Source organism: Bos javanicus, chromosome 29, assembly GCF_032452875.1.
Source record: "Bos javanicus breed banteng chromosome 29, ARS-OSU_banteng_1.0, whole genome shotgun sequence".
Taxonomy (NCBI): domain Eukaryota; kingdom Metazoa; phylum Chordata; class Mammalia; order Artiodactyla; family Bovidae; genus Bos; species Bos javanicus.
In genome coordinates this window covers 26,242,641-26,264,452 of record NC_083896.1, presented here as the reverse complement: position 1 = coordinate 26,264,452, position 21,812 = coordinate 26,242,641, and the positions used below count along the sequence as shown (strand labels likewise).

Genomic DNA, 21,812 nt, shown 5'->3' with positions numbered 1-21,812 from the left:
GAGTCCTCTGCTTGGGACGTGCCCTGATGAATGATGACGCCTTCTCCACCTTGCTCTGCTCGTGGGAGATAGCAGCGTGGGCGTGGCAGACAGCCAAGGGAAGGGGAGACGAAGGGGTGCTGGAGAGGCCCAGGCAGCAAAGGGGTGGGGGCTGGGCAAGATGGAAAGAGTTTTCCATCTTTCACGTGAGTCTGATTCAGGGTCTGGAACACTCATGCGCTTGACTAGTGATGACCAAACACTGCTGCTGCTGCTAAGCCGCTTCAGTTGTATCCAACTCTGTGCGACCCCATAGACGGCAGCCCACCAGGCTCCCCCGTCCCTGGGACTCTCCAGGCAAGAACACTGGAGTGGGTTGCCATTTCCTTCTCCAATGATGAAAGTGAAAAGTGAAAGTGAAGTTGCTCAGTCGGGTCTGACTCCTAGTGACCCCATGGACTGCAGCCTACCAAGCTCCTCTGTCCATGTGATTTTCCAGGCAAGAGTGCTGGAGTGGGGTGCCATTGCCTTCTCCATGACCAAACACTAGTGCTTACCAAACACCCTGAGGCCCTGGGGATACAGCAAAGTGCAGGCTCTCAGAGCACAGAGGGGGAGTACAGGGAAGCAAAAGGCAAGGGAACACAGGTGGCCTGTTTGATGGGAGAAGTGCCAGGTGTGGGGGCTGCCGGTGAGGCCCCGAGACTGGCAGGAGAGTTGGGGTAGGTTCGCAGGAAGGAACCAGTGACGGGACATGAAGGAGAGGTCAGGCCTTGTGGAGTGACAGAGCAGCAGCTGGGGTGTTCCAGGCCGAAGGGAGGCCCGTGAAGGGGCCTGGAGTTGAGAGGAAGCGGGGCACACTCAAACGACTGGAAAGAAATTCAGTCTGACAGGGGCACGGGAAGGGAGTGTGGACGGGGACATCTTCTGAGTGCTCATTTGTCATGTTCTTCGTTTGTGTTCTCCTCCTCCCTCCCCTTCTTTCCAGAGACGTAAGGCAGACCTTAATCTTCACAATGGCCCTAGGAGGAACATACAATCATTACCTTGTAGTTTCTAGATGAGGAAATGGAGATTCAGAGAAGTCCAGTGACCTGCCCAAGGGCACACAGCTAGTAGTAACAGGTCTGCCTCTTGCTGCCCATAGTCCTCAGCTCTCTTCTCTTCTGGCTTTTGGTCTTCGTTGAAAACAACACTCTGAAAATAGGAAGAGAGTGAATGTGAATGAAACAGCAGTTACCTTGCACATGTTCTTTGAAACAATCCTCACCTAGGTCTTTGGGGGCAGCACGCCCATTTTACAGATGAAGAAACTGAGGCTCAGGTGGTGAAGTGACTCAGCTTGATTCACACAGCAGGTGACTTAGTGAAGGAGCCGGAGGGGGAGACTCCTGTCCCCAGGGATCCGAAGGAGTTCACAGCTGCAGAGCCATTACCTCGTACGTCCTCCCCAGGAACAGAAGGAAGCCCTGCCCTGGACCCTGGCCTCAGGTTGCTCCACCTGGAGCAGCAGCCCAGAGAGCCCGCCTTGGGAGACTGGCTGGAGTGGAGAGTGTGCGTGATGGTAGCAGCCGTGCTCCATGACTGGAGGAACACATGTGCTCCATGGCCAAGGGCACAGCAGCCCTGGGCTCTAGTCCAGCGTGTGACCCTAGGCCAGTCATTTCCTCCAGTCCGAGTCACAGCATCCACAAATGAAAATTAAAAAAAAAAAAACATGAATTTAATGACATTTAAGGGTCTTTGCTTAAGGTCTCAAGTTTTGACTTGGGGTTAGGGTTAGGTATCAAGGTTTGATGAGGCAGCGCTGGTGGAGCAGGGAACCAGCAGAGGGCGCTCCCAGCGGCAGGGAAACAGGCTTCGGTCCATGGGTGGGGGTGGGGGGGAGCGGGAGTCGCGGGTAGAGGGTGGGGAAAGGGGAGCTTTCCCACCCCAGTCAGTGACTGACACAGGCCCAGCTCCCCTGTGTGGGTCAGTATCTACTGCGGACAGGTGTATCTGTGTGGTGGACAGGAGACCAGAAGATGTTCAATCGAAGAGTGGGATTTCAGGGCTGAAAGGTCATCTGGTTTAATCCTCTGCTCTCCAAGATTCTGAAAACGCCCCACTTCGGCCCCCTCTTTCTCCACCCAAGGTATACAGTTTAATTTACAAGGAGGAAACAGACAGTTACAAATGTGAAGGCGTGATCACATCTCTTGGGAGGGGAGTGTTTTTATGTTTCCTTTCTGTTAGATGCTCGCTTCTACTCAGGATGTCTTGGAATGCACTTTGCCCTTCAGGGAAAAGCACCCATTTCCCTTCTCTGCTTGAAAAAACACTTTAAGACCCTTTCAAGACCCTGTTCAAATGTGGCCTCAGCAGTACTCTCCCTGACTTCCTTAGAAATAACTGATTATTTTTAAATTATTTTATTTTTCTTGGCCATGCCACATGGCATGCAGGATCTTAGTTCTCGGACCAGAGACTGAACCCAGTGGAGGAATCTTAACCACTAGACCACCAGGGAAGTCCCTTGGTGGTTATCTCCTGATGCCCTGTATCCGCACCTCACACGGAGCGACCCAAACACAAACCTGTGGACTGTAATCACGGCAGCTTCCTTTTACCGAGTGCTTAGGGAGTGCTGGATACCGTGCCAATACTGTACATGTATTACATCACTCATCTCTCACCACAGCCTTGTGAGCTAAACACAGTTGTCAGCCCCTCCTACACATGTGGAGATGAGGACATGGAGAGACTGAGTCACTTGCTCAAGGTCATCCAGATGGTTCAAACAGAAGCAGGCTTCAAACTCAGTTTGCCTCCACCCCAGACCCAGGCTTTATTGAAGCCACCAGGTGCATGGGCTCTGATGTGGACGTTCCTATTTCCTCACTTAATACTCTGTCTGGCACCAGGAAGATACTCAAGATCTATTCTTGAGAAAAATAAATGAAAATAGGGCTAGGGTTTGAGTGTGTATAAATGGCTCATCAAAAACGCCACAAAGCACAGGCTTTGGGATTGGGCGGCCAAGTCTGAGTCAGTGCTGCCTCACTGACTGCCTGATCTTAGATAAGATGCTTGACTTCTCCGTAGCTCAGTCTCCTGATCTGTGAAATAGGGAAAGCAGTGTCTACACTTCAGAGGGTCTCAGGGAGACTGAATGAATGCTGATCCTTACGTGAAGTTTTTACATAAGATGCATGTAAAATGCTTAGACAGGGTCCAGTAAGCTCTTGAAAAGGCTCTCATCATCTAGTGTGGCAGGTGTTGCCTGCTTTTCCGTTAATACAAGCCTTCTCACCCACAGGTGAGGTTCATGGAGGCTCTGGAATGAGCCTGAAGTGAAGTGAAAGTCGCTCAGTCGTGTCCTACTCTTTGTGACCCCATGGACTGTAGCCCGCCAGGCTCCTCTGTCCATGGGTTTCTCTAGGCAAGAATACTAGAGAGGGTAGCTGTTCCCTTCTCCATGGGAATCTTCCCAACCCAGGGATCAAACCCAGATCTCCTGCATTGCAGGTGGATTCTTTACCCTCTGAGCTTAGTGGTATGCTAACAAACTGGTTCTCAGAAAAAAAATAAAAATTTTAAAAGCTATAATTTGTGGCATTTGCCAATTTCCCTGGTGTAAATGCTCCCACCATGGCTGATGTCAAACTATGAATGTGAGGGGCCATGCTGCCAGTCTTGGAAGAGATCAGAAGTTTGACTCAAACGCTTGGTGCCTCAGTTTTCTCATCTGCAAAACGGACCAGTAGCACAGAATGCACTACATAAATGCTCTTGTTACTGTTTAGTCACTAAGTCGTGTCCAACCCTTTTGCGACCGCATGGACTGCAGCCTGCCAGGCTCCTCTGTCCATGGGATTTCCCACGCAAGAATATTAGAGTGGGTTGTCATTTCCTTCTCCAGAGGATCTTCCTGACCCAGGGAGCAAACCCGCACCTCCTGCATTAGCAGGCAGGTTCTCTACCACTGAGCTACCAAGGAGGCTCATTTAAGCGTTAACTATTATTTCCACAACACTCAGTCTCACTCTTGCTCATCCGGCTCTGACACTGGCCCCATCCCAGCGCCTGGCCTTCCGCCTGATGCCCTGGCAGGCACAATCTCTGTCTCGGTCATCTTCCTTCTAGGACTGAGGCCTTGTCCACTCTTGCAGCTCTGCCCTCTCCAAACGGAACTAGAATCCTGACCTAGCCAGTGCTGGTGACACACACACCCTGATCGCAAATGATTCTGGGCTTCTGATCTCTACCTGCCTCTGGTTTTAGCCCTAGATGTCCCTGATGCCAACCTTGGGCCTGAATGCCAGGGCCACCTGTGCGTTGCTCTGGATTGTCCATGAAGATCCTGTCTGGCATCTGCTCCGCTCTCCATCACCCACAGAACCACCTCTCATAGGGCTCGTACACACTTGGAAAGGAGGGGGCTGGGGTACAGAGCTAGGTCTGTTCCCACCTGCGGCTAGGGAGAACTCTGGCTCCTGCCACACCTCACTGTGGAGTCTAGTCCTCCATCAGGGCCCCCACCCTCAGCCTCTCAGGTAGCCCTTCTGTGCTCAGGTTGGGAAGATGCTGGCACTTCAGGGTTTGGTAAAAGAATCAGGCAAAACTGAGACCCAGTCAGAGCCTGGGGGGGGACACAAGATGGAAACTGTTTGGAAACGTGAGCTGGGTCTGAGGCAGCTTTGCTAGGAGAGAGGACACTGTATGAGCCAGGAAGTTGAATGGAATAGGAAAGAGGAAAAAAGAAGCCAGAATTCAAGGCTGAAAAGGGCCTAGAGACCAGGGGCCGGGGGAGGGCTGTGACCAAGCCTTCAGTCGCTGGGAGAATCCCTCAAAACACAGCAGACTGGATGTTCTGAGGTCACACACCTTAAGGCAGCCACGGTCCTCTGCAAAAAGGATGGATTCGGAGGCCGAGAGACCTGGCTGAAACGCTGTGCTCTGCCACCTTATCCCCACGGGGTCCTGGACCTGTGTCCTAGCTTCTTTGAGCCTCGGTTTCTTCCTCTGGGCTGCGGAAGCAATAGGAGCTGCCGGTCACAAGCTTATGGTAAAGATGGTGGAAGTGACTGAGGCAGAGAAAGGACGAGGCCACGGGGGCTGACAGCCTCCCTGTCACCACGCTGACCTGCTTCAAAGCTGTCTCTCCCAGGGCCCTCCAAGCCGCTCCTGCCCTCCATACCAGGTGGTGCCATCAGCTGCAAAGCTCTGTTTCCTTTGTCCTTAGGCTCTGCCAGGTGTCCTGGAGCTAAGGAGAGCAATGCTGAAGATGCTACCTTGAGGATGAACGGGGCCTCTCTGGTAGAACTGCTCTCTCCCCTTTGGAGAGCCCTTGGTGGTTTCGGGGTCCCCTGGGTCAGACACAGGGCCCAGAGGAAGGTGGGGTATAAAGAGCTGAAAACCCAACTTCATGGGGCTCCCCAGATCCTCTTCCATCATGAACACTGCCCCAGCCCCCAGCCACCCTCACTGTTGCTTCTCAGCCCGTGTCTCCCTGGTCCTCCGTCCTGGACAGGCCCCTCTGCTCCTCTCCCCTGAGCTGTGGCCAGGGCCTGCCGAAGCTCACGCCGCCTCTGGGAAACCTCCCCAGGGAATCCAGCGCACACTGATGTCTCTTTCAGCTGAATTCTTTCCCTAGTGTTTTGATCTGTAACTCGGCACCTGGCAATGGACCACACTCCAGCCTGGGCCACTCCCTGGCTCTCTTGCCCAGAACCTTGACTGTTGTGAGCTGCCCAAGCTGGGGGTAGGAGGGACAGGGGATGGGTCTCCTTCTGTCTCTTCTAAGATGGGGAGTCCAGTACACCGAGGACGGGATGGAAGGCCAAGCAATGTACATCCAGCTCCTTCTGCACATTCAAGTTTGTAAAGGAGATGCGAAGGAGATTAAATAGGAGAAAAGAGGGAAGGAAGAAGTGAATGAAAAGGAGTGAAAGGTGAGGGAAGGGGACCTATGTGAGACTTAGGACCAGAGTCACAAGAAGACAGATCAGGCCATGATCCAGGCTGCCTTGGCTCATGCTTTAAGGCTTTCTATAGATTACCCTTGATTATGTAACTGTGGCTCAACAGACTCCTCTCTTTGAAAAACCTTTGGAACTCACCTCCTCCAGGCAGCCTTCCTTGATTGGCTCTACTCTTTTGCCCATCCCCTTGACTCCCTGAGCTGTATTACTTTGCACTTATTAATGCCCATGGATTTCCCATGAATCCAGATCCTCTAGGCAAGGGCTGAGGTCTCTGCCTCATTGTAGTTGAGTTTAATGCTACATTTACCATTTGTGGTCAGAGATTACACTCTTTTTTCCATCACCTTTCTTTGATCAATTTCAGAGGGTGGTTTGGGGATATATTTTGCACAGCTGTTTTAGACCCAATTTGCCTCGAAGTAATCTTGAGACAGCATCTGCTATAATCTTAAATGTTTCTTTACTATCAGGCTCTGTGTGCTGGACCCACGAGGATATACAGATGACTAAACCCCAGTCCTGCCCTCAACCAGCTTGCAGTCCTGTGAGCAGAGTGGAATAGGTGCTAAATGTCAATGGAGGCTGTGGGACATGGGTGCCTGGGAGGGCACAGCGGGAAAATCCAGGAAGCTGCACAGGGAATTGATGTCTGAGCATCCCAAGGACCAAAGGACCCGGAGAGCTCACCAGACTGCGCAGAGGGTATTCCAGGCAGAGAACACTGCAGCAGCGGAGGCCAGAAGTGAAAGGGCAAGGCGAGCTGGGACAGGGCCCCTCAGTGTGACTGGACAGTGGGCAGGAGGGGGCCTCATTTCCCACGGCTGAGGGCTTCGTGCATCCTGCGAACACACACAGACTGTAACTCACTTTCCCACTTTCACAGCCCCCCCAAAGTGGGCTGTAACTCACAGCCCACTTTCCCTCGGGAGGATAAAGGCGAGGACTGCCATTCTAGTTGGCATTTACAGATCTGCGTGTCAGGGAGAGTGGGGGTGTAACAATACAGATGGATTTCAAAAACTACTTATGACACAAAGACCACACGCTACCTGAGTTCATTTATACCAAGATCAAGAACAGACAAAAGTCATCTTCAGTGACAGAAATGGCAAGGACGGTTCCCTCTGAGGGCGGGTACTGACTGACGGAGAAAGAAGGAACTCTGAGAGGTGATGGAAACGTCCCACATCTCAATCCTGGTGATGGTTATTCCACTTCATATAGTCATCAAAACTTGCTGAATGCAATGCTGAATGTACATCTTCCTGCTCATAAAACCGACCTTCAAATGTGTGTGAGCATTCTCAGTTGTCATGATGACTGAAGGGTGCTCCTGGGGAATATTCAGGGGAGTGGCCAGGGATGCTGTCATAATAAAGAACTCCCCACCTACAGACCAGCAGAGTCCTTGTTAGAAACACTGCTGTAGGCCTCAGGGAGCTACAAGAGGTTCAAAGAGCAGAGAGAACTGGCTACTTCTGGGTTCTGGGAAGGCAGGGCTTTGAGGTGATGGGAGCCCACAGGTCCAGGTATCTTGGGTGTGAAGTGACACAGAGGTGGATATGTGACTTCCACTGCCACTCCTGGGCCTTGTATTTGGCCAACTCCAGCCCACTGGCCCAATGCTGCCCAGACCTGGGAGGCACCCTGGGTTGTCCCTCTAAGGCATCCCAGAAGGGGTTGGAAGGAGAGCAGCTAAGGGAGTCAGAGGCAGCAAATGTCAGAGGGAAAAGGACAGGCCCCACGCTGGCCTCCCTGCCTCGATAAGCACCGGGGATGCTGACTCTGAGTGTCTTCCTCTGAAACGTAGTCTCAGTGGAGCAGGAGCAGGTGGGAGTTGGGGGCACCCTGGGTGACCAGAGGCACAGGAAGCAGGGCTGGATGCTGCCACTGCTCCTACCAAAAACCATGTTCTGAAATCATGAGCCACAGAAGAACACAGCCAGCTCCCACCAAAATGCTCACCTGACCCCTTCCTTCAGGAAGCCTTCTCTGACCTCCACACTAAGCAGGTGTCTGTCCTGGGTCCCCAGAACCCTCAGCTCATCACCAGGGCACAGTTACATACCTAGGTGTGAATTCCTGCTCTGCCACTTACTTGCTGTGTGTTTCTGGCAAGTTACTTAAACTCTCTGAGTCTTTATCAATACACTGAGAACAATAAAAACTTTCCTGCAATGAACTGTGATAAAAGATCAGTGAGATAACGTAGTAAGCACTCAGAAACGTTAGTACTTATGACTACCAGAGTGGGCATCTGTACAGACCATTGTTGTCCGGATACTCACTGGTGACCCCAACAGACACACACAAGCTCCTGTGGGCAGGGTCCCCACAGCAGGTTGATTTCCTGGCGCAGTAAATACCTGCATGTGTGAATGAATCCCAATTCCGAAAGATCTCTCCTGAGAGCTCTCTTTTTCCACCCACGATGCCTCTAAATCACCATAATTCCTCAGAAATGGAGGGTGGATTCATTTGTATTCTGTTCCCTTTTCTCTCTTCCCTCCAACGCCATGGAGAAACCTACACAACATTTACTTAGAAAAATTAATGGTTTCTTCCTGGACCCTCCACTCCTAAAACTTCATTTAGTGGTCTTTTTCAATGAGTACCCAAAAATCCTTAATAAAAACCACCCTGTGGTTCCTCAAAAAGTTAAATATAGACGTATCATTTGATCTAGCAATTCCACTTCTAGGCCTGGACCCCAAATAATGGGAAGCACGGGCTCAAGTAGGTACCTGTATGTCAAAGTGCATAACAGCATTATTCACAATATCCTAAAGGTAGAAGCAACCCCGGTGTCCATCAACAGATGAATGGCTGAACAAATGTGGCACATACATACCATGGACTATTATTCAGTCTTAAAAAGGAAGGAAATTCTGGCACAGGGTACAACCTGGGTGAACACTGAAAATATGCCAAGTGAAATAAGCTAGCCATGAAAGGACGAATGGCATATGATCCCACTTATAGACGGTACCTAGAACATGTGGAAGTAGAAAGAGGTTATCAGAGACTGGGGTGGGGGAATGAGGAGTCATTGTTTAATGGGTACAGAGGTTCAGTTTTGCGATGTGAAGAGTTCTATGGATAGATGGTGACAATGGCTGTACTACAATATGAATGCATTTAATGCTACTAAACTATATACTTAGAATGGTTACAGTAGTACATTTTATGTATTGCTTCCTAATTTAAAAAAGGCACCCCAAACCAAATCATCAAACCGCTGGAGGGACTCCATCTGAAATCTGACACCCCTCTATCACACCCTCAAGGCCTGTGACTCTGGCCTCCTGGCCCGTAGTCTCCCTGTCCAGCCTTTCCTTGGCTCCAGCTCTGGTATCCACTGTTTTCTTTCCACCTCAGGATCCAGGGCCATGTCATCAGCATCCATGAAATCAACCTGCATCGACACGTTCTTTAATCGCGTGCTCCTCTTCCCCCCTCCCCAGCAGTCCCGTCCTGTCCACCCTCTTGGGGATGGTTATATCAGAAGCCTTGAGAATCTGAGATGGAAGAGCTGTGTTTGTAAAGATGTTCACTACTGCGTATGTTCTCCAAATAAGAAATGGCTAAGTAAAGTATGGTAAAACCACTGAGGATGGAAGAAGGTCATGCATGAACACAAAAGTTATGAGAAAACGTTAAGTAAAAAGTGCTGGGTACAAAACTAGACGTGGACTGATTTCAACTATTAAAAGATACAGATCCATAGAAGAAACAGAATGGGACAGATAAAATCGTGGTTCATCTTACATTTAATTCTACAGTGTGGTTCTGTTATTTTTATGGTATAACTTATTTTTTTAAAGACTGGACCACTCTCCTAGGCAGATGATGAAATCTTTGGGTCCACTCCAGACAGCCACATGCTGCCCACCACTGAAGTCCACTGAATGAATCCCTCCTGAGTGGCTTCCAGAGAATTGGGGGGAGAAAAGGAACATCTCCACTCTTAAGAAAGACATGATAAAGCTTGATACAGTATATCTCTCTAGGTCTCTCAACCAATCATCTCATCACATGAAGGTCTGTATGCTGCCATCACAGTAACCAGATATAGTCAAGAACAGTTGATGCCCTTCATTAGGCCAAAGTCAGGAATTCTTACTAAGACACTGCTCGCTTACAAATTGTGGATCCCCTGTGTCTAGCTTGAGGGGATCCCTTCCCAACTCAACGTGCTGCACCCCAGCTATAGAAACTTAAGTCTAGACTGTGTCAAGGGGGGACACAGGAAGGAAGATGGCTTTGATTCTAAGTGCCACAGTTGAGCGGAGAAGGCAATGGCACCCCACTCCAGTGCTCTTGCCTGGAGAACGCCACGGACGGAGGAGCCTGGTAGGCTACAGTCCATGGGGTTACTAAGAGTCAGACACAACTGAGTGACTTCACTTTCACTTTTCACTTTTAAGCATTGGAGAAGGAAATGGCAACCCACTCCAGTGTTCTTGCCTGGAGAATCCCAGGGATGGGGGAGCCTGGTGGGCACAGAGTCGGACATGACTGAATCGACTTAGCAGCAGCAGCAGCCACGGTTGAGTGGGAAAAGCTTTCTTCTAAGAGTCTGGGATTTCTGGAGCTTTGCCAGACATTGCTGGCCAAGGTACTCATCCTATATCTCACCAGATGCTAAAAAGATGGAGGTAACATTAAAGAATGGTGAAAGACCTTATTTTCCACAATGCCACTGTTGATGGTAAGGAAAAGCTTTTTGGTGATGGTATTGTGCAAAAATTAAAAGGGTTAAGTGTTTTTTTCTTCAGCTGACTTGAGTTTCCAGTTCCTAGAAGTGACAAGACATGCAGAAATCAGATGGAATTTGGACCAGGGCACCTAGAGACAGTCTGTGCTTCTCAGATTTAGTTTACCTGTCAACTTGCCCCCTCAGAAGGTCCGGCCTAGTATCTGGTTCTGTCTGCTTGGTGGAAGCATCAATCTCCTCTGTGGCAGGACCACCTGTCTGCCTCCTGTATATCACATCATCTGAGTGTCACAGGGAGCCACACCCCGATGCTGCGACACTGGTCACTGTCCTCTGGGAAGATGACAGTGTGGGCCTGCAGACATCACAGACCACTGTGCTGAGTCCTCAAGGGCCCCAGAAACCCAAGCCTTACCGCCCAGAGACGGGAAACAGTATGGGAGAGGGGAAGGACTTTGACCCAGCTCACGTAACTACAAGTAAGCTTTGGACTGAACAGATATACACACATGGAGAGCTATGATGACCCTCCCTGGTAAGAACATTCTTTCCTGGTTTGTGGGTTAAATTTTCGGTAAAAGGTGCCATGTATTTTGAAATGTTCACACATATCCTGTGTTCAACTTAATGCAGACAAAAAGCTTTAAACGATTAGCCATCTTCTGGAGTTTTTCCATTCCTACTTGTAGATCCATTTAAACAATTAATTAGGTGCTTGAAGAATTTATACTTCTATAAATAGTTTCTCTCTCCCCACCGCCCTCTCTGCTTTCTTTGAAATCTGTCAATTTATTGAAGAAGATGATAATTCCTCGTCCTGACAATATGGGCCTTTGTGCTGCAGGTGAGTTAATTTAAAATCTCTATAAGGGAAATGGCTGAGGGCATGAGTTGCATAAGGGAAAATCTGAAACGAAACCAAAAGGCTGTATATTTGCACTGGAAAGGGGATGAGGGAAGACCATAAAAGGTTACCATTTTAACTGTATTACAAGCATTTCAGGTATGTTTGACTATTTCATCTTAGTCAACAGTCACGCTGAACATGCAGACATGACTCAAACTTTCAAACGTGAATGATATCACAGATATTCAGATCATCTGAGCTTTATCATTTTGACCATACACAGCTTACTATGCCCTTACCTTACTATGCTACAATACCTTTATTTAGTCCAAGATATGAGGCTTTAAGAGAAAGAGAAGGTTAGACAGCATCATCAACTCAATGGACATGAATTTGAGCAAACTCGGGGAGATAGTGGAGGACAGAGGAGCCTGGAGTGCTGCAGTCTATGAGGTCGCAAAGATTCGGACACAACTGAGCAACTGAACACCACCACCACCAAAAGGCTGCATACATAAATGGTGGTTTCCTGCTTGTTAGACAGCTATTTAATGAGCCACTGCTGAGTGTCGGGCTTGGTTCTCTGGGCATGAACACGCATGGAGAATGGGACTTTAATTCTCTTGGACCCACTAACATCACGTGATTTCTTATTACTCAGGCCTGTGTGATCTGGGCCTGCCCCTCTCTCCTCCATTTCTCCTTCCCACCCTCCCTCTTGGCCTATGTTTTATAGCCACACTTGCTGTTCCCTGAAAACACCAAGCTATTCTTACCCAGGGGCCTTTGCACTTGTGGTCTCCTCTTCCTAGAATCCTCTTCCCCAAGGTTTCCTCCTCACTCCATTCAGGACTTTCAAATATCATTTCCTGGAAGACGATTCTATTTAAGGGTAAATCTCTTCCCCCCAGTCACCCCTCACTGGGTTTTATCTGTCTCCAGAGTATTGCTCACCTCTTGAAATGTTATACTTTGCTTATGTTTTCTGTCTCCCTTGGTAGAGGTAGTTCATCTTTTTTAGCAATGCATCTCTACAGAGTCTAGAACAACCTCGCGCAACAGATGTTTCTATGTGAATAATGAATGAAGCAACGGGTTTTGGACAGTTTGGGGTGCTCAGTGAGTCAGCTTCGCAGGAGTTGTTCTGGTGCCCGGTCAGATCGTGGCCCCCCACTCCCGGGCCTCCCCCTCCCCTTCCTGTTGGACTCTGTCTGTGAATGGATGCTCGGCCACTCAGGTTCCAAGCCTTGCCATCATTTCTCATTCCTCTCTTCTCTCCTCCCATATCCAGTCCACCGCTGATTCTGGTGACACTGCGGCCTCTGCATCAAATCCTCTTTCTCCTCATTCTTACAAGCCTCCCCTGCTCCCCGCCCCGCCCAGACCCTCCTGATCTCTTACCTGTAGGACTGTCATTGTTTCCTACCTGAGCTCCCTGCCAGCAGGCTCTCTCCTCCAATCTGTTCTGTGCGGCCAGAGTGAGTTTCCTAATGGCCATGTCTGATCACGTCTCTCCCCTACTCAAAAACTAAAGGCCGAGCCCTTGGCTTGACACTCCTGCCCCAGCCACTGCCTCCACGCTCCTACCCAGTCTTCCTTCTCACAGCTCCTCTTTTATCCTTTTTGCTCCAGTGGGAATGAACCACTTTCCAGTTTCTACACTTGTCCTAGAAGCCCCTACCACCAGCTCTCTGCTCTTGCTGTTTTCACTATTTGTAATATTTTCCTCCTTCCTTCCACCATACAAATCATGCAGACCCAGCTCCAATGCTACTGAGCTTCTCCAAGAAGCCACTTCTCATCTTCCAGGAGAATAAAGCCGTCCTTCTCAACTTTGTCCAAGGAGTCAGCTGTCTCTTTCAGGACAGGTTTCAGGAAAGGATAGGCAAAGTGACGCAGAAGAAAGGGTTCAGGTTAAGCTCTGAGTTTTAACTTCCCCATCTATAAAGTGGGAATAATAACACTACTGATATCATAAGATCAAATATGTAAGTGACAGCCTGTAAGAAAAACTTTGACTGTATATAAATGATCAAATTCAATCACCCTTAGGCGTGAAATAACTGATAAACAAAAGTGCGACTTCTCCTAGGAAGCTTCATGGATGTCCTAGGCTGGCTGAGCCCTAAGTCCAGGAATAGATCAGTGGAGGAGGGATTTTTTGAGAGACAGGGCCTTTCAGGATCTAAAATCTCATGTCCTTGAGCAATCTTTAAGAAGAGAAGAAGTGGAGGGTATATCCATAAGGCCAGGACCTAAATGGTATTAATAGCTACCTATTCCGAGTTTTTTCTATGCCCCAGGCACTGTGCTAAGTACCCTACATAAATGATCTCATCATAGAGTAATAGAAGAGGAAAACCAGGCCCACAGCAGTTATATAAATAAGTGCTTCCTCCCTCCCCCCACCACACTAACAATTTAGACCTGAAAGCTATCCTGAAAATCTCCAATCCAATGATCTTATTTTTCGGATGGAGAAATTGAGACCCAGAGAGGTTATAAGCATTCACTGAAATTGTCCAGCCAGGAAGGAGACCCCAGGTCTCTTCACTCTGAGGGTGAGAGACGTCGCATTGCAATTGCAACTCAGGGGCCACCGCTCATTATGAAGTCTATGCAAATGGTGCTTCTGGAGCACTATGCCATTTACATACCCAACAATATGAGTGGTGGCTCCTGGAGAGATGCCAGCTGGTCACCCTGTCTCTGCTCCTTGCCAGGCTGCTCCCTCAAGAAGGAAGCTCTCGAGACAAGAGCCTCAGGCCCCTAGAGACTGAATACTGTCCTCCTTGCCAACTCCCCCATCCAACAGTCTTTTCAAAGGTGACTGACTTCATCCATTCACCACCCACCTTGCACTCACTCCATCAACACACCTCTCAGGACACCTCTCTGCACCAGGTACTGGGTTCAGCTCTGGGGACACCCAGCTGCCCTTGCGGGAGTCTTGCCCTGAGCCACCACCCGAGCCTGATGGGGCTGTAACTCAAGCCTCCCCAGCAGCTCCATCAGCAGTACCTAGAGGCTACATGGAACAAACATCAAGGAGGGAGAGATGGCCGGACAGGAAGTCCCTGGAGACCTCTGCAAAGGGATGATGAAGGGAGCTTGGTTGGATCAGAAAGCTGAGGCCCTTAAGGTGCAGTGGGGAGTGAGGGGGAAGGCATCTCATCAGGTCAAAGGTGGGGGGGGGTGATGGCTCCTCAACCACAACATCACCTGGTCCAACTGAGGATACTGTTTCAGTGATTTCAAACCTGAGTACCTGCTTAAGAGAGATCCCCTGTGAGGCTGAAAGAGGCTTTTTTTTTAAACAGAAAATATGGTAGCTAATGAATGGCACCTACTGCTCCAAGGGGGGAGGGGGGCAGGGTGGAATTACAAAGACTTTCCTGATATACTGGGGTAAATTTTTATGTTCTAGGGTTTCGTTGAGGATAAGGAGGGAATTGTATAGGAGAGGAAGTAAGTCTGAAAGCCAGGGACGCTAGATTCTAATGCAGGTTTTGCCTTGAACCCTCCTGTGACCTTGGTCAAGCCACCTCACTGGGCCTCAGTTTCCCCATCTGTAGAATGAGGGGGCTAAATGAATTCCCAAGGTTCACCTGGTCCTGACCCTCGAAAGCCACACGATCCCTGGTAAGGTAAGCCCCTCAGAGCTCTGACCCGAGCAATCTCCAGGTTTTGCAGGAGTCTGGGCCTCAGCCGGTAGAAGGGGCACGCTGGGGGAGGGGAACGCGTTGGGCTTTCATTTTGGGGGTGGGTTGGGGAATTGGTGGTTTAAGCTACACGGTCGGGGGAGGCGAAGCGAAGGCTGGGAGCCACGGTTAACAGGCCAGCAGGCTAGCGGCGATCTCCAACCTCCTCCCGGAGCTTCGGACCCTGGAGAGGTAATGCAGCCAGGAGCCGCGCACCCGCCACAGCAGCAGAGGCTCGGACCCGGGACCGCCATCGCGATCCCTCCCCTCTCGGGAACCGCGCACGAGCTTCGTGGGGAGTGGCTGCTGCTCCCTCCCCTCTACCCAGCGCCGGGTCCCCTCCCAGGCTTGGAGGACCCTTCCCCCAGTCCGGGGGCGTCGGGAGCCCCATGGGGGCGTGGCGGGGGCGGGCGCCTGCTTCTCCGCCCGGGGGTCTGGAGGAGATCTGTTGCCGGGCCTCCCTGGGAGGGACCCTGCGCCCTCCACCTCCCAGCTCCCCACACAAAGGCGCCGACTGAGGCGCCGCACTTACCGGCCAGAGGGCTCCGGGCGCCGGCGAGCGGGCGGGCAGGCTGGCGGGAGGATGTGCGCGCGCGAGTGTGCGTGTGTCCCTGTGTGTGTCAGCGCGAGTGTGTGAATGTGTGTATGTGACGGGGACCTCGCCGAGCTCTGCGCGTCTGCGTCTGCGGGGGCGTCCGTCCGTCCGTGGGTCCGTCTGCCCTGCGCTCTGTCCCGTGCTCCGTGCGCGCTCCCTCGCCCGGCCGCCTCGCCAAACCGGCTTCGGCTGCAGAGTCTCGGGCGCAGCCGCCGGGTCGGCTCGGCACCCTCGGCCCCGGCTCCGCCCCGCCCCCGGGCGGGCTTGCGCCGCTCCCCGGGAATTGCGCAGGGCCCGCGGGGCTGGCGGGCGGGGGGCGGGGAGATCCGGCGGCGTCCGGGGCCCAAGTCGGGCGGGATCACAGACCCTTCATCCCTGCCTGACCCTGATCTCGGGCGCCTGCACCCCGCAACTCCGCTTGGAGTCCACGCAGACACTGCGCCCGCGCCGAGGTTGCCTGGACAGGGAGGGCGGGGAAGCGGGAGCACCGCATCCATTTCATTCATGATTTTCTCCTCTCGGAAGCCCCGAGGCCCGGGCCGCGCCGCTACGGCGGCCGTCAGAGGGACCCCGGCAGGGCCGTGAGCACCGAACCCGGTGCAGGAGGGACAGGCAGACAGCTGAGGGTAGGGGAAAGCAAGACAAAGGGGTCATAGCCAGGGTTGGGGGGAATTGTATGGAGGGGGTGCTGTGGCGCTCCCCGCATGACGCCCGCAAGATGTCATTGCCACACCTGCACAAGCGGTGTGGTTGCAAACCCGGGGCGCACGCAGTGCCGGGTGCCCAGGACCTGCTCCCGTACTGTCGGTGGAGGCACTCGCCTTACCACCCTTCCCCGTTGAGTCGCTGAGGAGTAAAACCTTCCTTCGCCGGATCTCACCCTCCTGATGCGCGTCATGGGGCGTGCATCTGTCTATGCTTTATGGGGGGAGGGCACCGGGGGGCCGGAAGTTCAAGGGGCTGCCCACGCACCCCACAGTCCCACGTTCCTCAGGCTGGCGCCCCATTCTGTCCCGACTTTTTGAAATATTGGGAGACACACAGGGCCGGGAAGCTGTAAAAGCTTCGTTTTTACAGGGGGTACCAAGGTGCACCATCACAGAGCTACACCCTGATGCCAGCTACCGCCCTCTTTGACCTGGATTTCTACAATAGCCTCCTTCCTGGTACCCCCGCTGCCACCCTTGACCCCCTGCAGTCGATTCTCTACTGTCAGAGCTAACCTTTGAAAACGTAAGTCAGATGGCGTTGCTTCTTTACTGGAAATCCTTCAATGGCTCTCCACTCATTCAAGGGAAAGCTACAGCCCCTGTAATGGCCTGCAAGGCCTCTCATGAGCTGGCTTCCTTTTGTTTAACTCTGAGACTTCACTTCCTACCGCTGCAGTCACAGGGGCCTTTTTAGTGCATCACCAACATGGTAGCCACCCTGTGGCCTCAGGGCCTTTGCACTGCTATTTTCTCTGCCTGGAAACTTCCCCCAGATAGTCACATGGCTTGCTCCTTTACCTCTTAAAAGTGTTGCCTCAAACAGGCTTCTGTGACCACTCTATTTTAAATGCACACCCACTCCCTCCATTTTCTCCATGGTAGTCATGACCTTCGTTTTGTGTTCCCTGCCCGTAAGGTTCGCTGGCCCTTCACTTCCAGCTCTCACCTTAGTCCTCTGGCATCCTAGTTCTCCAGCCTTACCACACTCTTCTCTAAACAGACTGCATTTTCCCATTTCTAGCCTTTGTTCAGGCTGTGCTTTCAGCCTGGAATTTCTCCGTCCTTCAGCATAAGGCTAATTTTCCCCAAACAGTGCCAGTGTAATGTTGCTGCTGCTGCTGCTAAGTCACTTCAGTCGTGTCCGACTCTGTGCGACCCCACAGACGGCAGCCCACCAGGCTCTCTTGTCCCTGGGATTCTCCAGGCAAGAACACTGGAGTGGGCTGCCATTGCCTTCTCCAAGGCATGAAAGTGAAAAGTGAAAGTGAAGTCGCTCAGTCGCGTCCGACTCCTAGAGACCCCACGGACTGCAGCCTACCAGGCTCCTCCGTCCATGGAATTTTCCAGGCAAGAGTACTGGAGTGGGGTGCCATTGCCTTCTCCAAGTATAATGTTAGCAGCTACCATAACTGAGTGTGTAGTGTGTGCCGGGCACTGTTTTGTATGGAATGCCGTCCCCTCCATGTCTTACCTAATTTTTAAGTTCCAGTTCAAACGCCTCCTTCTCCGTGGAGGCGTCTCTCATATTTCCAAGTATGCAGCCCTCATTCCTCTGTTTGCTGTACCAACGGTTCCTTGTCTTTTTGTTTTTTTCCTAGGAGGGGCACAGAGCCCAGCTGGGTCTTATTATCCTCAAGTAGTTTCTAATGGGACAAGGGGAAGGATTAAATGTCAGATCAGCAGGCCACGATGCTTGGTCTGTCTGAAGGCATGGGTGCATGTGTCAGCCGGTACTCAACGACCCTCTTTCTCTTCCAGAAAGCATCATCTCTGTCATTCACCATGAGGCTGATTTTCCCCAGACAGTGTCAGTGTAACCTTAGCAGCTACCATAACTGAGTGTTTAGTATGTGCCGGGCACTGTTTTGTATGCTTCCAATGCAGAGACATTACTTTGCCAAGAAAGGTCTGTCTAGTCAAGGCTATGGTTTTTCCAGTGGTCATGTGTAGATGTGAGAGTTGGACTGTGAAGAAAGCTGAACGCCGAAGAATTGATGCTTTTGAACTGTGGTGTTGGAGAAGACTCTTGAGAGTCCCTTGGACTGCAAGAAGATCCAACCAGTCCATTCTAAAGGAGATCAGCCCTGGGTGTTCATTGGAAGGAATGATGCTAAAGCTGAAACTCCAGTACTTTGGCCACCTCATGTGAAGAGTTGACTCATTGGAAAAGACTCTGATGCTGGGAGGGATTGGGGGCAGGAGGAGAAGGAGATGACAGAGGATGAGATGGCTGGATGGCATCACCGACTCAATGGATGTGAGTCTCAGTGAACTCTGGGAGATGGTGATGGACAGGGAGACCTGGCATGCTGCGATTCATGGGATCGCAAAGAGTCAGACACGACTGAATGACTGAACTGAACTGAACTGGACTGAATGCTCTTCATGGTGACTTTGTGAGGCAGGCATTTTGATATCACCATTCTCAGAAGAGGAACTGGAAAGAAATGACTTCCTTACAGTCAGTCCCACAGTTGCTATATGAGGGGTGTGTGTTTCAAATTAAGATCTAGCTGATTCCAAAGCCCAAGCTCATAGAGCAGAGACCCTGGTGGCTAATGCATGAGGGAGCCTCAGCAAGGTCACCATGGCTCAGGTTTTTGCTGAAGCCAGCTCGGGAATCACAGGGCCGTGGCTCTGGGGGTGAGAGGATACCTTGCTGTCTGTGGTACCTGGGATGTCCTATGGTGGAGGCTTGTTGTTGCCCTTCATAAAGTCAGCTTTGGAAGGCCAGAGCTGCCTCCTAAGCATTCCTACCTGTGTGCCCTGGGTTCATAGCCCAGCCTCAGCTGTCAGGTGTGGCTCACAATGCCCATGTCAAAGGGTTATGGTGAGGAAGGAGCATGATAATATACTTACAGGATAGGAGGGGATCAAAAATGGTCTTTCTCCTCTGCTTCTTGTAGGGAGTTTCTGTCACTTAGAGACATACCCAAACTTGTCTTCTCACCCCGTTTCTCCCCTGTGCATCCTTTTATTTAAATTTTCCAGATTCCTGTAGTCCATTGAGCATGGCCCTGGGGTACAGGTAAGGAAAGAAAGCAACATTTATTGAGGGCTAGCCATGTGACTTGTGCGCACTCTCCTTTCTTCTTCGCAAACCCTTGAAAAGGGAGGTTTTGTTGTTACCAGTGAGGACATTGAGGCACAGAGAGCTCAGAGGACTTCCCTATGGCTACAGCCCTCACTAATTAATAGCAGTAAAGAGATTCTAACCTGCGTCTGATGCTGCACTTAGCCACCACCTGTCTTCTTCGATCTTATCACCATGAAAAACAACTCCATCAATTTCCTTTCTCGTCTCTGATGGGGAAGAAGGAGTGTTTTCTGAGGTCCCCAGCAATGAAGTAGTTGTGAGCTTGGGAGGATTTAGGCTTCCTGAGTCATTTTGTGTGACTCACTTACCCTCTCTTGATGGAGAGAGGAAGAGGGGTTTGGGAGAGAGAAAGATGGGCTGAGTAACCAAAGAGTGTCTTGCTGGTGGTTTCTGATGGACTGTTAGAGTCAATATTTCTTGCTTTTGACTTCTCTTCCAATTCACTCTATCAGTAATGAAATGTTTTGCTTTGGTGAAAATGTTCCCCTATCCAGATTTTTATTTATTTACTTACTTATTTATAACCCGCCCCAATCCTCAAAGGATTTGAGGTTGCTTACCACTGGAGTAGAAACCATAAAACAATGTTAAAATATCAATAGAGACAGAGAAGCAGGACCAGGGAAGATGTAAATAAACTTTGAGAGACAAGACCAAGGCTTAATCCTTGCAGCTGATGTTTATTGAGTTCTTCCAGTCTGCAGAGGAACTTGTGCACATTATTTCATTTAGTCCTTAAGAGAGTCCTACAAGGTGGGTGCTCTTATTATCTTTATTTGGGGATATAGGGAACCAAGGCTCAGAGATTAAATATGATGACTAAAGTCACGTAGCTAGTCAGTCATAGAAAAAGTGAAAGTTTAGTCATTCAGTCGTGTCCGACTCTTTGCGACCCCATGAACTGTAGCCTACCAGGCTTCTCTGTCCATGGAATTTTCCAGACAAGGGTACTGGAGTGGGTTGCCATTTCCTCCTCCAGAGGATCTTTGAACCTGGGTCTCGCAGACTGTAGGCAGACGCTGTACCGTCTCAGCCACCAGAGAAGTTATGGAGCCAGTACTGAAATCTAGTTTGGCTTTGGAACTCATGTCCTTAATCACTGTCCTGTCCTGCCTCTCCAAGGGACAAAAGACTACAGGTTTGCTGACCACCCTGGATTCCTCTAGTGTACTGGATTTGAGTCTCATATTTGGTTCTGATTTTCTTGGATATCAAAAAGGAAAGGAAACAGCAAGTTAAATAGCACTAATACCCTCACAGCCTTCAAGGTCTTTGCTCAATGTCGCTCAGTCTCAATGAGATCTACCCTGACTCCTCGTCCTAATTCATACTGGAGCCTGCCTCTTCCTGCTCCCTTCAGCAATCCCAATCTCCTTTTATCTTTGCTTTTATGATGGCACATTTTATCTTCTAACATATTGGATGCTTTATTAACTATATTATGTATTTCAAATATTACATACTTTTTGCAGCACACAGGAGGTTCTACAGTATAGTCTATAGCAATAAATTCATTTATGAATTGCAAATTAGATACTTCGTTTAATATGTTCATTGTTTAATTGTCTGTCTTCTTCCACTAGAATACCATGGGGAGCATCGTTTTCTGTTTGCATTACTGTTGGATCCCAAGTATCATGGACCGTGCCCGATATATAGCAGATACTCAATAACAGTTTTGTCGAACACTTAAATGATAATTTCAGAGAGGAAGGACAGAACCATATATCTGAAATGGTAAAGTAGGTCAATTTTTTACCGGCTCATGTTTTCTTTCTCTTTCTTTCTTTTCTCATTTTCTTCCTTTTTCTCTACTCATTTCCATGATGAACTTGAGGCAGCTCTAGCACTTAACGCTCAGAGCAAGTCTTCAGGAGGGTTTTCTGACTGTAGATCCTGATCTTACTGTCATCGGTATAGCAAATGTGTCAAGGGGGTTTCATGATGCTGATTTTGATGGACTCTTTCAAAGAAAAATGGACGTTTTCCTGACATCTAAGTCTGCAAAGGCAATCCTTTTAGGGGTCTAAGAATAGTGTCTAAGTACCATTCCCAACGATTAAGGTTTTATAGCAGATCCTGTAGGGATGGAGATGGGAAAATAAAAAGTGGAGTTTTTGTGTGAAACAATTGATTTAAAGAGAGGACATCCTTTGTGTTCCTAGGAGCTCACCTCTGGAGTCGTATTTCCTGGTTGCAA

At 50.1% G+C, this 21,812-nt stretch overlaps 1 protein-coding gene across 3 annotated transcripts in view; it reads right to left on the bottom strand.

Moving 5' to 3' along the window:
• PTPN5 (protein tyrosine phosphatase non-receptor type 5) overlaps window positions 1-16,056 on the bottom strand; it is a 58,543-nt gene extending 42,487 nt beyond the window's left edge. The window contains exons 1-2 of one of the 3 annotated variants that reach the window (XM_061406229.1): window positions 15,743-16,056; window positions 1,026-1,176 (exon numbers count right to left, since the gene is read on the bottom strand). The gene's annotated coding sequence lies outside the window, so the exon portion shown is untranslated. Of the gene's footprint in view, window positions 1-1,025; window positions 1,177-10,828; window positions 10,920-15,742 lie in introns of those variants that run through there. The other 2 variants (XM_061406228.1, XM_061406230.1) reach the window with 2 other exon arrangements.
• Window positions 16,057-21,812: the final 5,756 nt, after the last annotated feature.